Genomic DNA, 16,253 nt, shown 5'->3' with positions numbered 1-16,253 from the left:
TATAAGTGGTACATGGTTAATTTTTATTTCTAGTATGTGGGACAGTCAAAACTGGAGACCATCGTACCAAAGAACTAACCATTGCCTCTTGCAGTGTCCCCTGGAGACTATACCCGATTTGCATTGTTTCCAAAGCTGGCAGATGTGAACTAGAACTTAAAGCTAGTACCAAGGTGGGTCACGTTGCAATTTGATTTTTCTTCCTAAAATTAAATGCGTAATGCTGTTCTTCAAATTTAAGCCATAGAGACAGGAATAATAATATTTATAACAGTAATAATAATGAAAATATTGGTTTAAAAGCTCCTGTACTGTGGGAAAAAAATCCAGTCTTGTTACACAAGCATTTTTGAAGCCTGGATTTGTAAAGAATGTCTTACTCCAAAGGATGGGTCCAAATATCTAATGGGAACAGAATGTTCTCAGAAAAAAAATCATGATTTCCCCTTAAACTTCCAGGATTATTCTAACAGTATGTTAAAATATGTGGAAACATGTTGCCCTGACAGCTTTCTCTACCATTTTGTCTATTTTCCTGAGTCACAAAATAGATTAAGTTCAGTTTTGAATTAATCCTCCCCCTTGATTTCCCTCCCTAAAATGAAATATCCACAGTAATACCTGGGATGATGTGCCATCCTGACGTCTCTAGTTTGGGGAGAATATTGAAATATCATAGAAGCTACAAAGATAGATTAAAAAAAAAAAAGGAATTCTCTAAAGGCTAGAAGATAAAACATACGAAGAGAGGTGGTGAGAGCTAAATTTATAAAGTCTGGCAAAGCAATGACTCCAAGGGACTAGATCACAGCCTATAAATACCTTCAAGGTAACAATATAATTGAAGGGAAAGAATTATTCATAGTCTCAGAAGATGATATGACTGGGAGCGATGGCCTGAAGCCGTGGAAGAAAATGTTTAGGTAAAACTGTCAGGAGTGGGGGAAAAAGAAATTCTTGATGATCTGAGGAATGCAACAGGAAAAGAAATCCCAGAGGAAGCATGTGAAACATTTTGGTACAAATAGCCAAAGCCTCTGAGTAAGAAACAGGGAGTAATAATTGAAAAAAAAAAAAAAAAAAAAAAAAAAGGGAGTTTCCGTTGTGGCGCAGTGGTTAACGAACCCAACTAGGAACCATGAGGTTGCGGGTTCTGTTCCTGGCCTTGCTCAGCGGGTTAAGGATCCAGCGTTGCCGTGAGCTGTGGTGTAGGTTGCAGAGGCGGCTTGGATCCCACATTGCTGTGGCTCTGGCGTAGGCCAGTGGCTACAGCTCCAATTCGACCCCTAGCCTGGGAACCTTCATATGCAGCGGGGGCGGCCCAAAGAAATAGCAAAAAAAAAAAAAAAGACAAAAAAACAAACAAAAAAAAACAATTGTGTTCCTCGGTCCAGAGCTCTCGGCCGGCTGGCTGTGCCCCTGAAAGGCGGCCCCCTTCAGAGCAGGCTGACCACATAGATATTTGTGTGATGAGAACAGTCGAGAAAACTCTGGCACAACAATATTGTAAAATTATCAATTGAAATATGGGAAAATATGTTATTTTATGCATATTACATATCATGATATTTTAGGAATGATACCCAATTCTTCCCAGGAAAATTAATAAAATCTTCAGCTGCTAATTTCCATTCTGCATTCAATGCTAAGCTTCTTCAGAGAGCACAAATTAAGCTGAACCACTGAGTTAAAGCATTGATGGTGTTATGCTAAAGAACAAGTTATATATAGGAACTATATGAATATATGTGAGTCCCGAATATTTCTGAGTTAGGCAAATACGTACCCTTAGGATAGTCACATAAATGTGTCAACTTCTAAGCTCTTCTAAATATTTTAAGTAGGTATGGAAATGTTTGAGAGCACTATTTTATGTATAATATGCAAAGGTACGACCCCAAACTGTTAACACAACTTCTGTGAGAAAGGAGTCGCAAGATCAGATGCCTGCAGGGGTCGGGCAGGCTAGGTGTATGAAGAAGCTGGGTGATGTGTGTGACAGAGAGGGCATGGAGGCCAACGTGGCTGGAAATGCAATATCATAAAAAGGACAACAGTTTCTTGTCCCTGGCTGACCACTGCCACATACATACGCTGGCCCCAGGCAACTGAACCTTCCAATTTTTTAAACAATGAAACTGGAAATCTCAAGTTGCATAAGAATTACCTAAAGATTAAAATATATTTGTGTACTAAATGAGACTCAAAACACACTAGCAGGGCACTTTCTCGAAACCCTTGACACTGAAGGCAAGGGAGACCCTGGCATCTGAGATGAGGAACCAGAAACAGCACGTGGGAATCCAGCGGAGGAAGTGGACTTGTTTTTGCAGGGCTGCTGAACACCAGGGGGAGGCAAGAAAGAAAGGACGTCATTCTTGCTTTCCTGTCCAGTGCATCCAGGAAGGAAGGAAGGAGGTGCTGCGGCAACCGCAATAGCTGTACTTTAGATGCCTCCACACAGTTTCTCTGCACACGCTCTGGAATACGCTGTGCTGACCTGGTTCTTGACCAGTGAAGAAACGCACAGCTGGCTCCAGCCTCTCTGCTGGTCATCAAGAACAGCAAAAAGTCCCTCTCGGATAGGCTTCCCAGGTCCAGCAAGTCTAGGTCTAAGTTTACCTGGTTCCTTTTGATGGTTTGCAGCAGAGTTGCAGTTCACAGAAGTGTTCTGTCTAGGCTTTAAAACTCACACACACACACACACACACACACACACATCCACTGTGTGAAATGAAGTGTTTTGTGTCAATCCTGAGATGCCACACAAAACCTTATGACCAGCTCATATCATGTACAACCATGTGCACAGAATTTGGTGTCAGGTCTCACTACTTTGCGGTATCAATTATTCTCCTGGAGAGACACGAGCACTCAGTCTGCATGCCTCAAAGAGAGGTCTGGTCTTTGTGCTCGGGTTGGGGTTTATACCATTGGAGAATTCTTCGTTAATAGACTACTTATACCAAACACTGGCTTTTAACAAAGAAGCAATTTGTGGAAACACAGGGAAACCTTTCCTAATGTACCTTCTACGTTCTTTCATGAAAATTATATAAAATGGCTGTTTCTTTGTTCTCTTTATCAAAAATTGATGGTAATTTCTAAAGAGAGTGCTAGTGGTAAGTTCCCAGTTCCAAAGTATGATATGGTAAATACTTAATTTTGGATGAAACACATTTCACTCCTCTTTGGAGAACAAGTGTAAAACAACATTCTTTGAATCTCTGCAAAGATCTAGCTCAAATAAAAGATTGAGATTTAGAGAAAGGAAAGAAAGACTTTTATGGTTTTTCCCAGAGCTGACTTAACGGTGTCTGCATTTCAGTCCAATGTTTGCATGTGTTTAACGCACACACACAGCTTGAAGGAGGAAGCACGCACTCTGTGTTTTGCAGTGTTTGGGTATGAATCAAAGGGAAACATGTGGTTCCATTCTGTTTCCTGAAGCACTGTTACATGAAGGGAAAAAACTAATTTCTGCTGATACTGTCACCCTGTTACCATAGGGGGTGATCCTTCTTGGGGTGGCAGTCAAAGTGCAGATGGGACAGTCTAGCTAGGCTTGGAAGGTATATGGGCAGTGGTGTGGTCTTCCAGGGAGGGTGAGTTTTCATTTGGTTATTTTGGGTTTCATCTTTCTTTCTTCCCGATGCGTGCTGCGTGGATGCTACTAGCAATTTGCTGTCTGAAATATGGATGGATGTTCTGAAGGCATCATGCACTTACAAAATGAAACAATAGGAATGGGCCACTACCATTTCAAAGAATAAGGAACAAGAATGGGGAGTGAAGACGTTGTTTTTGTTTCTTTTCGGTACTGAAAACAAAGCAGAGTGGCTGTTGCAGTGGTAGCGGAACTTTTGGCTGGTGAGAAGGTCCTTTGCTCTGTCTTCATTATAAGAGTAAGGGAGGTTCGTATGGAGAGTTGGGAAGTAGAGAAAAATACAGAGATGAAAATAAAAGTTTGGTGGAAGATTTGCCAGTTGATGAATATGCTAATCAATTAAATATAGATGACCTCAGGCTTTTACAAAGCTCTGCAGAACTCCGGTTCTTACTGCTTGTACTCACTGAGGACTCCCCCACCAGATGCAAGCTCCACAAGACCAGGGAGGTGGTCTGTCTTGTCTGCTAATGTATTCCCAGCACCTAGAACTTAGCTGACATGCAGTAGGAGCTGGTCAAAAAAAAAAAGAATACATTTTTTTTTTTTCGTGGAAGTAGGTTACTAAATCTCCACCTGGCTGGCTAATATTAACTTGAGAATTCTGTTCCTTCCACCTGCCTCTCATGGAGAGATAAGTTTGTCACATTATACCTCTTGCTTTATGCCCCGTATATATTCCCAACCAAATGTCAGGCAGATTTTTGCCTTTTGTTTAAAAAGGTAGCTGCCCTTTGTGGACAGTCCAAGACCCTCCCCCATTGTGCTCTGTGTGCTGGCAATTACGCCATGCCAAACTCGGTTACCTCATTCAAGCTTTAGTGTTGCATTTGCTGTTTAGCCGTGTGACAAAACCTGTTCTAGAATCACTGATCTAAGTAGCAAACGTGAAAGCTTGCTAAACTTAGGGATTAGGCATCAAGTCGGGGGCCAATTGAAGGGAATCTGGTCCCTCTTCAAGAAATGCGATTTCCAATGCAAAGGGCTACTTTTCCAGTTTTTTTCTATATTGTTGTCACTAGAGATTTGAAACTAACAGACCAGTGGTTGATGGCCTGAGGCTGCTGTGAAGACATTCATATGTGGTCTTCAAATTAGAAGTAAATACAATTAAATACTGACTGCAGAGAGATTAAATGAATTTCTGTATTATTTGAGATCATTTACAGTTTCACATACGAATATTTGAAGCCTTCTAACAGGGCATTTTTATCTCACAGTGAAATATGTGAATGTATTTACACAATAATCTCAGTCAGATATATTGCATTTGAGAGGATTTTTTTGGTTAAAATTTAAGAACGAAAGTTGCCTCTGATTCTCTTGGTCCACCCTATTGCATGTAAAACCTCAGACTAGTTTATATTTTGCATAGGGATGCTTAAGAAAGCAGTTTAGGGGTAACTGGGTGCCTTAGTGCTACTGAGACAAAAAACATACTGGGAAGCAATCAAATGTAATGTAAAATGAAGGATTTCTTTGAATCAAAAAATAAAGTGACTTAGTTTCAGTTATGTATTCTGCTATCCAAATATTGTATCCATTCTTTTGTTTCTGATTACCATTCTTAACTGCGGGGATTAAGAAAAAAAAACCACAGGTCCTGCAAATTCACCACATCCAACCTCAATACTGAAAAGGTAATTCTCAAAAACACTATATATGGCATTAGAATAAAACATACCAATATTTATTTCTTTCCCTTAGCACTGTGAACAATTGTTACATAATCCTCTGAGCCTTAGTTTCTCAATCTCTAAAGTAATCCCATCAACTTGATAGTGTTGTGAGAACTAAGTCAGCTAATATATACAAAGTACCAGGCACACTGTCAAGACAATAAAAAGAGAGCACATGCAGAAGTGATTACAAAAACATGCATGCCATAGGGTAAGAATATGAGTTTGTAGCCATGAAAAGTCACCCGGTGGAGTTCATTTCCAAAGGTGTTTAATAACCTAAGCACTGCCATTTGCATTTTTAAAAGGGCTGCATAATTGTGTGACCATTAGTAACATCTGTAGCCATCCAAGCTGGGATAATGATAAAGGTAAATCAGATTCCAGGTCTTACTGCACCAGTCATCACATGGTGCTCCCTGGGATCAGGTGAACCATAGCATGATCTTAAATCCAAATGGCCTCCCCCAAAGTAATGCTTCAAGGGGTGAAGGACAAGGTCTGTGAGGCACATACCCTTTGAAAACCATAGCAGGTCATAAGATCTGGCAGTTGGGTCAATCCCCATTTTGGCTCTGATCCCTGCTTGCTGGTTGCCATCCTTCCTGTTGAAAACTACAACTACTTAAGCATCTTTTAGGTCTTCAATTACAGGTTTCCAACCACAATCTCTTAGGCACCAAGAGCTCTGGTGGGTGGTAGGCATGCTAATATTATTAGGAAAAAAATACTGATTTAATTTTGTAGGTCTTTCAATAGTAACAGGGCACATTCACAAGCAGTCTTTCATTCCATCTTCTCTGCCATACTATGAAGTTGGCAGAACAATATCTCTATCTCTACTGCTGACATGAAGTAACTGCTGGTTGGTGGCAGAGAGAGGGGCAGACCTGAGTCTTCTGGCTTTGAGTTAGTAACACTTAGGATGCCTACCGAGGGAAGAAAGGAAGAATGACTGGTTAGAGAATTGGAATGACAAACACATGCTGTGATAAATAACAATAAAGATGCAGAAGCTGTCCCTATAAAGTGATTGCAAATAAAAGAGGTTTGACTAAAAGATCTGGAAAAAAAATAGCTCTAGAATTACTTGTGTTTGAAAACCCCTCTCAAGCTTTTTGTTTTCTGTAAAACTTCACTATTCTGGGTTTCCCCTGAACCTCTAGTCTTCATAGCTTCCTTCCTCTTCCTCCTTCTTCTTGTAAAGTTATGTATTTATTTCCCAAGTTCCTACTCATTGCTCTCCTTGGAGATGTTAGCAATCCTCAGAGCTCCTGCTGTCATTGCCAGGCTGAGAAGTCTCAAGTTCCTACCTCCAGCCCTTATCTCTCATCTGACCTCATCACATATTTCTTATCGGAAATCACTGCAGATTGACTCTTGGATGCCTTAGGTTTTGCAACACTAAAGTCAAGCTATGGTTTTATCCTAAAATCTGTTTTTCTTGTATGCCTTCTGTCTTATTGTTGGTAATGAAATCATTATCTTCACAGTCTAGATGTTCCTGACTTCTCTCTTTTTGCCAATTAACCAACTGGCAATACCCATTGTTTCAATTTTTAAAACGTCTTTTTGTTTCATTCTCATTACCTTCCTATGATCATCATCATAGCATAAGTCTTTAAAAATATTTTTTTTCTGGACCACTTAAATAATGAACTGCTATTTATTTTCCTTGAATTTATTAAAAAACATTCTTTCAACAGAGTCAAAACAGTCTTCCTAAAAATCAAGCTTTGGGATTTTGTCTCCTACTGAAAAACTTTCAATGTCCTCTCACTGCTTTCAGAAGCAATCTATCAATAGGCATTCAGATTCTCCCCAATACAGGACTAAAGTAACTGAAAAAACAAAAACAAAAACAAAAAACTAAAAAACAATAGCTATCATTAATTTAGCATCTACTGTGTTTTTACATGCTATCATACATCTTTACATGGACTTTATAGAGAGGTCAAATAATTCACCCAAGGACACAGGGCTGGTTGGAGGCAGAACTAGGTCTTGAATCATAGGCCACTTGCCTCTAAAAAATAGGATCTTTCTGCCCTTCCACGCTGTCTTCCCATTCTCTCAAGCCATTTACTCTGGTCAAACTGAACATGCATTTTGAGACTACAGCCTGTATTTCCTTTTTCTGAGGTTACACTCATGCTATTATTTTTATCTGGCTTGTTCCTTTTCCAGATTCCACCAGTCAAAATCTGACTCACTCTGTCTATGCACATTTCTTCAATGTCTACAACCGGTGGTATTCTCACTTTCCTTGGTATATAGCCCATTGTGCCTTAAAACACAGCCGTATGTGCAATTTGTATTTCCTTCCTTGATAATAAACCTCTTTGCATCTCCACCAACCCCAAATAAAATGCTGTTTCATAAATACGTGTTGAATTAAAATGATCACTGCTACACTTGCTACTCTGAAACTTTCATTAGGGGTGTAATAGTAATTAAGAATCAGAACTGGATTTGAACGCCTGCTCAGCCGCTTATTAGCAGGGCTATCCTGGGAAAACTCGTTAGCTTCATTAAACATTAGTTGCCTCATTTATAAAGTGAGGATATTAATAGTGACTACCTCACAGGTGCTGTGAGCTCATAATAAGATAACATAAACAAAGTCTTTGCACAATGTCTGGTACCCCGTACTTTGTCAGTTAACATTAGCAGTGAGTGATAGTAACGGTAGCAATGTTAGAAGATCTCGGAAGAAACAGAGCAAAGTCAGTGGAGGAAATACTCATCTGTGCCATTAAGTTATCTGCCATTTTACAGAACATGGAGTAGGAAAAAAAAGTGAATTAAAAGAGTATAACTAAAGAGTTAGGAATAGAATATGAGACCATTGCCAATCATCTCCTGTCATCCTGAGTATGAACTGACTTCCGGATGAAGGTTAGTTTGGTCAATCAACGGGGCTCATCTAAACATCTTTAAGTGATTCTCGTTCCAAAGGTGTCATCTCCGGCTGGGAAATGACAGGTCTGGCTGTCAGAACTATCTCTGAGGCTAATCCAGTTATACAGTTCCCTCTGCCATCTATCAGGCAAACACTAACAAGATGGAACAGCCTCAGCTACAGCATCAGGATCTAAGCATATGATGCTATGGGATGGGTGGCTAATGAATTCCCGCATCAATATGCTGAGCTCCATGCCTTCTGAATGCAGCCAGGGATCTGAAATCCATCATCTATAGCTTCAGGGAGTCAATGAGTTATTTCTTGCCCTGATGCACTGAACAATACCCAAGAGTAATCACTAGTAACATTGTAAGTGGTGGGTCAATGCGATAATTCATCTAACTGGCAGTGTTAAGGTAGGCTTGCCATTAAGTCATACGAGCCCAGCACTCACTTGATGATGCCTAGTGTTTGCCTTGCTTGTTGCACTTGAGATTCATTTGTCTAAAAATCCTCTGATATTTAGAACTTGTCCAGCTATTTAATAACTGCAACAATCTAGGATACATGTCACCAGGTTGGCTTTAAATCAGTTGCATTCTGATGCTTCCTTAGATTTTTACATTCCTTCAGTTGAAAGCTCAGAGGTCTGATGAAAGTCTACTCATTACCTAAGAAAATAAAATATATTTTTTTGTGCTGACTTGAGAAATATTAACTGAAGTACCAATAATATTAAAAGCTATCCATGATTGAAAGCTCACTATATGCCAAGAGCTATGCCAAAGTTTTATATGCATCATCTCATAAAGGTGTAGAAAAACTAATTTCTCATGTTTTAATCACTATATTCTTTCAAGTTGTTGGCTCTATGTGAGCCAAGGTTGATCACAGTATCCCCAAAACATAGCACCTTGTCTGGCTCATGAAAAACACTCAATTCAGCTATAATGATTATCACTTATAAGCTGAATTCTCTTAATCCTTTTTTTTCTAAATTCATATCATGCATACATTGAGGATTTTGAAACATGACCATCATCAGTTAACAGTCAAAGGGTCACTAGTGTAAGTGATAAAGGAGAAAGGTATGGTCATTTGGCCGTTGCTTCATCCTAGCTCTCTAGGATATAAATGATTTGGATACATTGTGTCAACTAAATTTTTACGACTCTATCATTACACATTTCATCTGCCTACTCAATTTATCATTCCTTTTTCTTTTATATTTGAGGAAACAAACATCTATGGGATGCTTTTATCTGCGTGCGTGCTTTTACGTTTCCAATTTTTTTTGGTGGTAGCAGCACTCATCTTTACTCAATCTGGCTGAACCCACTTTAGAATGCTCTTCTAGCAATGACTCTTTCTGGGCTCTGTTAATGCCCAGGTAGAGGGCCAAGCCATTTATATCCTGATCTGGTGACCATGGTGAGTCTCACACCGTTTTCATACTATCCTTGCCTAGAAGGGTTTTGTGCTCCTGATGGTGCTGTTTGTTATCATTGTTCTGTTCGTCTCTGCCCCCCCCTCCTCTTCTCCTCTCTCCCTCCTCCTCCCTCATGTCCTCCTCCATCTCCTTCTTTTGGCAAGATGAGATATTTTCATTTTCCATGGTCCATACAATTGAACAAGGAACTTTGGGGCAGAGTGGATTATACTTTTCCTGGTTAGTAGAGAGCCCTTTGGAGCATCATATTAAAGGGCAGTAGAAGCCCAGCACATCACCTTGTGACTGTGCATGGACACACATGCCCTATAATGAGGAACGAAGGAGGCCAGAGGCGTCTACTTATGCTACTGACCACCCCCCCCCAACTTCTTTCAGAGGGAACTGGGTCCTTCACGGGAGGCTAGCAGGACCCTCCAAAAATCTCAATTGTGGATTTGATTAATTCAAAAACTTGCTTTTGATCAAATAAAACAGGAATGCGCTTGCAGAAACTGCCTGCCGACTTTCAAAACGAAACTCTGCTCTCAATTATAAAACATACTCTTCCTTTTACTAACATTTTTTTCTCAAATGAAGTCATGACCTGCCAGATATTTCATCAAAAAAACTACCGTTTGATCGCTGTGCAGTGCTTTACAGATAACAAACAATCTGAATACTTTATTTCACCTGAACCTAAGGAAAACCTTACAAGATGGTCTTAGTGGTGCCCAATTTAAGAAGAGAGAAAAGTGCAGCTCAAAGCAGTGGAGTGACTTGCTCAAAGCCAAATAGTTCACTGGACGTGGACAGAAATGAGACTCAAATCCAAATCGTTCAGTCACGAATTAAGCACATTTTTCTACTATGGCATTTTTCCTTTCAAAACCAAGTGTAGAATCAAAGTCAACAGATTTAGATGGAGGCACCCTGGGAATAATACAGATCTGAGAAAACACAGGAGGATGCCCATGCAGGTGCTGTCTCTGGTCCAGCTTACATTAGCAGTCACTTCATCAAAACCCCCTTCTACTCCCTTCTCCCACCTTCTCCTCCAACTCTGCTTGGATGAGATGGCTAAGCTGGAAGCTGCAGAAAGGATCCCCAGCAGGCCCTCTCCACAGAAGTGGCTAATGATCTGGAAAAGCTCCTAAGACTAGAAAACCCAAAGAAGCCTTTTTCGCTGAGAACAAATAGCAGCAAAAGGAAATATACAGCGAGCATGCAGTGTGCAGCACTCTGTGGGAAGCAAAATTGCATCTGGTGGACACCTTTGTTGTTTTCTTGTTCTTTCCCTCTTTACTTGTGTTACCAGCCTCAGAAGCAACATTCATTTGTACTCCTCTGCAGATGCCCCCGCCCCACATACAGTTCCTGAATCCAATCCAGTTCTGCCACCAGCCAAATCGAGATGAATCTAAGTTAACAGCCACCTAACCTCACTGAAGACTAACCCAGCAGATGTTGATGGCTTACTGTAAATATCCCACATGGAGACAGCCAAATGAAGCATCCAGGCCAGCAATTTATAGATGGAATAGATGTACAGAACGAACCATTTATCATACTTCCGCTCTGCTCCCATTTACTCTCCAGGAGTCTCTTCAAGTGCTATATATTATGGAAAAACAATACTATCTAATCCAAACTTAGTAAATATACAATTTCCCAAACCTGACACTGAGAAAAAACTATCAGTCTTTTTTTTGGGGGGGGGGCAGTTTTTTGGAAGGAGACATTGCCCTTATGCAAAGGGGGTCAGTGTGAGCCACAGTACTTTCTCTTCTCCTCCTTTGTTTTATGCAAGGATCTACATTACAAGTCAGGAGGGAAACAGGTAGGGAAGGTTATAGATTCTTGTAAAACAAAACAGATGCCCTAACTCATAAATTTTCACTGTTCCTGAAAGGTTCATAATTAAAAAATGAATCCAAGAGGATTTACTGTAAATCACACACAGAGAGAATAAAATTAATAGGATGTCTTTTTTTATACCCTGCATTAACTACATAAAGAGAGGCTAACTGTGGTCCAGTTCTCCCTGACCTTCTATTTTGTAGGTGGTAAAAGGAGGTTGTCAAGAGTTTCATGCTAGCAATAGCAAGCTCTCGTGGTAATCCTTTCTCTGGTCCTATTCATTGTTGTCCCTATTGCAGAAAGAAGGTGAGCATAACACGACACAGCTCCATAGATCCTAGATATGGGGTCAATAGGCAGATGCCACTCATAAGGAATAGCTTCTTCCATATGCTGAGTAGATTAATTTCTCAAAAATAGGTTTCAATGGAGGAAATTTATATTTGAAGTCATAGTTTGTAAAAACCCCTCTGCCATAAGATACCCTCCCTGTACACAACTTTATTTCACGGACTTTAGGCCTTCGTCAAACACATTTCATTTGTGATTCATTAATATCACGATTAATAATTGACAAAGAAAAATAGTACATCATGGAAGTGTGAACCAAAAAAAATGAAGAAACAGAAGCTAATTTGAAGCAAACAATCTCTAAATTATTTTGATCTTCTGGCCTTCTCTGATTTTTTTTTAAAATGATCTAATTCTTGTCTTGTTCAACAACCGTATTTAATCACCATGAGGCCCAGATGAGTGGGAAGACATTTGATTTAAAAGAAAGCAGTCAAAGAAAGATGAGCCTCTGTTCTTTTGGATAGAACAACAGATAATCTCAGCAAACTGTGAAACAGGAAAACTTGTGCCTACAGCACCTGTTCAGCTCTGCCTTGGTGTCCATCTCTTTGTATCAATTCTACATCCTGGGGCACCAGTGCCTTCATGCTGTCCAAGCTCTCTCCTGTATTCCTGCCTCCCCCTCCTTCCAAATGTTGTATGTCCCCAATTAGTCGTGCTAATTTCTCTGGCTTGCTCCCTAACTGTCTAAACAGAAAAACCCTGTCAGAGCAGCTGACTTTAGCCTGTGGGGGAAGGATCATAATAAGACTGAGTAAACAGGTTAGTCAATGATTCAAGGGCCCCCAGAGAATAGGAGTTTAAAAAGATACCTGCTTTCCTGAAAAGCATTTAATGCGTGGGGATTTCGGGATGACAAAGGAAGGGATATGGGAGAACTTAAGCCTGTGAAGGATAGTGTGCAGCCTAGAGGGAGTGTAACAAATACGTAGCATACTTCCATCCCCAAAGCCTCCCTTCCATGCCAGAGGTAGCCATGGCTAGTGGAAGCCAGAAAGCCTACTTGCCAGACTCACCTAGTGCTCTATAAATCTTCCAGTGCAAAGCCTGCAGTGAGACAGTGAGAGGCACTCAGAGCTGAGGCAAGAGGAACCCTCCCTGTCACTCCTGCTCCAGGGTCTCAGCAACAGATAAGCCTGTTTTACAGCAGGTGCTCATCTTGGGTCAGATGCCCCAGTGTTCTTGGGAGAGAAGCCTCTCTTCCTCCAAATAGGCTAACTTGGGTGTAAAGGGGGAATATTCCAATGACAATGTTACCACTGCTTCAAAAGCTTCAGGAAATCCTAGGAATAGCCTTCAGTAGCAGTTTGTAAAATGCAGACTCTCAATTTCTTTTATCTCCCTCCCCAACCATGTCTCTCTCTCTCTCTCTCTCTCTCTCTCTCTCTCACACACACACACACACACACATGCGCGTGCGCGCACACACATGCTTGCTCTAATTTCGGAGTTGATACATTGTTTCTGAGCAAAATACTTGTTCAACAACTACTCAGAAGTAGCACCTAGGTACTTTCGGTTATTTCCACAATTAACACCTGCACTCAAAGAATGAAGCTTTGCCCATGTGACACTTGCCAGAGGACATCTCCAGACAGTGGGCCTCCTTTCCTCAGGCCCACTTCTTCCTTTCTGCCCCTGTCTCTGGGATTCACCCTCCTTTCATTTCCTCTTCAGGTCTGTCATCACTTTCTCTCTTTTCTCTTTTTTTCCCCAGTGAGTTCCTCTTCTCCTAGAGGCACCACAAGGGGGAATTCAGTCTGCTGTCTTCTGCCCACTTTCCTTCATGGCCCTTAAATTCTTTTCTTTTTGAGTTATCTTCTTTAGTGCAAAGAAACACACTGTAAATAAACCAATCTATGTTTTACAGATTGTGAACGTCATAAAAAAATCACCTTGGTACGTATTTATGGCTTCATTTTCCCGATGAATCTATATAAATGTCCAAAACAAGAGAGTGGATTTTGTAAGCAAGTCTTTGACCTTCTACTTGGAAACTTCCCTCTTCAGTATGTTGAGGAAAATTCCCTTTGCTCTTAAACTCTGACCTCAGTGTTTATCACGTGTTCCTTACATTTCTATGAGGACATTCAAAGCCTAGGACAGTGGTCACCAAAGGACTGTTTGCAGCCTGTTCTTATACATACATTTTTATTGGAATAGAGTCACACACAGTTTCTATCTCTGGTAGATACCAGAGACAATCCACTAGAGAATTAAAAAAAAAGGTTTGAAATCATTAACCCCATAAAACGGCCCCATGCTTAAGAAGGCCACAGACACATCAGGTCCATTCAGGAATGGTGTGGTTTCTTCACATGGTAGGGTCTCTTTTCCTTTTCTCTAAAAGTATTATATGGCATTTCCTAACCCAAGCTCTGAAGGACAATCTATTGGAATGTTTTAGAATGTTTAAACAATGATAATGACATTGGAATAAGGGGTAAGTCCATAAGGAGGGGGAGGGTGTCTCTTCTCTTTTTGGTGTAAAGTTTCTTGTATTTCTGCTTTGAAGAATTAAAGTGGAATGCTTTGGTTTCTCCTAGAAGTTTCCAGGGTCCTCACGTCTATTTTACAAAACACTGCCAACTGCAAGTAAACTAATAGAAAAGAAGAAAATGTTTCTCTTAAAAGTGAAGACGCTGTACGAATGGGAAGAAATGGATAAACTGGTAGCACATTATCTGATTGAAAAATGCTCGTGGCTGTGCCAAATCATATTTTTCTTAGTAAGTCACAGAGTAAAAAAAGAAGATAAATCACCATGAAAATGCAAGTGAGCTGGTAATAATAGCCTAGTTATAGCTGCCATGAAATAGTCATTAAGTTATATGCAGCATAAATCTCATAGAGTTTTGTAAATTATGGTGGTTCATAGAGGCCAAATAAAGATAAACTGAACGAACGAACTATGACTGCCTTTCTCTGTGCTCCCTGGCATGGCTTTTTGAAGTACGCTAGGGTTTCCTAAAGGATTTGAGGAAGCATTGAAGGCTCACAGCTCTCCCCAAGACCCCTCTTCTATGTTTTGAAGATGATCCTTTCTAACCAGGGCTTCCCTGTACTCCTAAGTACAGACTTGCCCTGCTCTGGCTCACTCCGAGATCAGACAGGCTTCCAGCTCAAGCCTTTTCTTTCCAGCTTTTCCTGTTTCCAAGGCATGCTGGACGCGTGGATGCTGGAGATGGGCACGGCTTCGAGGGCTGAGCTTACCACTGTGGCTCCAGCCAGCCACCTCCACTCCAGAGACCAGAGCTGAAATCTCACTCCGCTTTCCTCAGTCGATGGGCACACTGGCAAAAATCAGATTCAAAGATTCCCCAGCAAATGTCCCTTCTCCTCCTTTCTGGAGGTTGGTGATAATCCCCAGTTGATTTTTCCTCTTAACTGCCTTTTCCCCCTGCTATTTAAACTGAATTCTTATTGCTCCAAATTAAATCCATTCTTTCTAGCCTTGTCATTGCTAACTAATGAGAACAATTCCTCTCTTTACTCTTGGTGGCTGCACTCTGGGTACTTATGGATGAGAATCATATCTTTCTTTAGCCTACTTTCTTAACTGCAGACTGCACAGGTGATAAAATGGGTTAATTGTTGCTATAAAAATATTTTCTATCCTCATAACGCAGTAATTTTTTCCTCCAAATCATTTTAATTTCTTAGAATTGCTCCATGTTCCTAATGATCTGCTGTGAATGAGGGCGCAGTCTTATTGGGTTTATACCTACCAGCAAAATGTTGGAAATACAACACACATGAAGACACCAACTCTTGGTTATTGCACAGTTTCTTTCTGCCCCATCTAGTCTAGCCCCATTTTCTTTCACTTGTTCTTTACATTACAAGGATGTCTGCAGGGTAGGGCAGGGTTCACCAAAGCACAGCCTACAGCCTGTTTTTATAAAAAAATTTTGATTGGAATGCAGTCACGCACGTTATGAAACAATGAATTGTCTATAGCTGCTTTCCCATTAACCACAGCAGTGTTGAGTAACTATGACAGAGACTGTAGGACCTGAAAAGCGCCAAATATTTTTATTTGGCTTTGCTGACTCCCCAACTTAGGAGATCTCTGACATCTGAGGTACCTTGCTACTTGCACTGGGTTAGGCTGAACCGTGCCAGGTCAATCTCATATTTACACCTAAGTCGTTTGTTAAATGTTTCAGGACAGGCCAAACTACAGAATAGGGAGAGGAGGCTGGACGGGGAGAGATTCAAATTTTCTATCTCTGAGGCACCCTCTAAGCATCAAGGTTCATATCTGAAGGGGAGAATGAGGCAACGCACACCACCCTTTGGACATGGCTCCAACACACTAAGGTAGCATGATACACGTGTGCGCCTTTGCCGTGTCTA

General features: G+C 40.7%; 1 protein-coding gene across 35 annotated transcripts in view; it reads right to left on the bottom strand.

Annotated features, from left to right (window-relative positions):
• Nucleotides 1-16,253, bottom strand: part of NRXN3 (neurexin 3) — a 1,647,030-nt gene that overhangs the window by 371,645 nt on the left and 1,259,132 nt on the right. The gene's annotated exons all lie outside the window — the stretch shown is intronic.

The sequence above is a fragment of the Sus scrofa genome, chromosome 7 (assembly GCF_000003025.6).
Source record: "Sus scrofa isolate TJ Tabasco breed Duroc chromosome 7, Sscrofa11.1, whole genome shotgun sequence".
NCBI classification, from domain to species: Eukaryota; Metazoa; Chordata; class Mammalia; order Artiodactyla; family Suidae; genus Sus; species Sus scrofa.
The sequence above is the reverse complement of the archived record's forward strand: the minus strand, read 5'-3'. Positions and strand labels throughout refer to the sequence as shown.